Source organism: Sinocyclocheilus rhinocerous, unplaced genomic scaffold (assembly GCF_001515625.1).
Source record: "Sinocyclocheilus rhinocerous isolate Xijiao unplaced genomic scaffold, SAMN03320098_v1.1 scaffold1654, whole genome shotgun sequence".
Taxonomy (NCBI): Eukaryota; Metazoa; Chordata; class Actinopteri; order Cypriniformes; family Cyprinidae; genus Sinocyclocheilus; species Sinocyclocheilus rhinocerous.
In genome coordinates this window covers 793728-795117 of record NW_015639533.1, presented here as the reverse complement: position 1 = coordinate 795117, position 1390 = coordinate 793728, and the positions used below count along the sequence as shown (strand labels likewise).

Genomic DNA, 1390 nt, shown 5'->3' with positions numbered 1-1390 from the left:
CAAATCGCCTACTCCAGTGGTTCCCAAACTGAGGGATAGTGTACAGTCAGCAGATTATTTTGCAAAAGAAACCTCTATATACCTCAATATGACTCGCATTACCCGCTTGAGTGCTCCATTATCAGTTGTAGCAGTTGTGGTTGTATCAATAACAGACCACTAGATGGAGCCATTGAAGAATCAGAGTTGTATTGCAGGGAGCCATGTAGAAATATAAATGAACGATGCATGGTTCTGCTCTGAGCATAAAAGTTACACGTTTGTGAAAGGACTTCCAGTGCCATGTAAACGTAAAGCAGATTATCAATATACTTAAGATTCACAAATACCAAAACAACGTGTCTACACCAGACGCGAGCGGCGCGATTTGACAAAAGCAAATAGAACCCAGTGATGCTCTCTGCTGTGGATGCGGCGCGATGCGACACGACAAATCCATGACAGTAAACTGATGCCCCGTTCTATTTCTGACGAACTCCAGCGCTCTGACACAAAGGACCATTTCAAATATTCATAAGAGAATCGTGAAAAATTCATTTGTAGGCCTATCGTGATTTTTTTTATTTGTGCTATCATTAGTAATTTCTTTATTTGTTCTTGTTTTATTACTGACTGCTTACTTGTCATTTTTTATTCAATTCAAAGTTTGAAATCAAGCTATCTCGTGCTACTGCACCAAAATTACCCCACTGTAAAATTAAAAAAACACTGAGTGAGCAAAAATTTGTGAGATAGCTAGTTATAATGGTAATTAAATAATGTTTACACATGTATAAAAGCTTACATTAAAATCTGTCATATAAATTGGTCTCTTCATTAGAAATTGGCCTACTGATTGCCACCATTGATGGACAATTTTTAATATTAAAAATATCTGTATGACATTATATTCTGCAGTTCTTCCCTGTTGTACCGAATATCTATACTTTTCAAATTATCATATCAAAGTTAGAAATTCAAATATTGTGACAACATTTATTTTGTAGGGTGCCACAAGTTTGTTAAAATTTCCAAAGGGTGCCGCGACTAAAAAAAGGTTGGGAAACACTGGCCTGGACAGTGTAAAATAACGTGATATGAATTTTAGCTCATATTGCCCACCCCTAATAATAGGTGCCCTTTAACACAAACATCTCAGACTAGAACTTAAATAACAATCAATTTAAAATATGAACATTGTGATTAGTTAAACATCAATAGGAGTTCCAGGCAGTGGTGTAATGTAACAAAGTAATAATACTTCGTTAGAGTACTTAAGTATATTTTGGGAGTATCTGTACTTTACTTGAGTTTTAATATTTCAGCCAACTTTTACTCAATTACATTTCCTAATTAAAATGTATACTTTTACTCCAATACATTTCGTTACTTACTACAAAATAGTCAGAAG

The 1390-nt window shown here is 34.9% G+C and overlaps 1 protein-coding gene across 2 annotated transcripts in view; it reads right to left on the bottom strand.

Moving 5' to 3' along the window:
* Positions 1-1390, bottom strand: part of LOC107751445 (adiponectin receptor protein 1-like) — an 11286-nt gene that overhangs the window by 7310 nt on the left and 2586 nt on the right. The gene's annotated exons all lie outside the window — the stretch shown is intronic.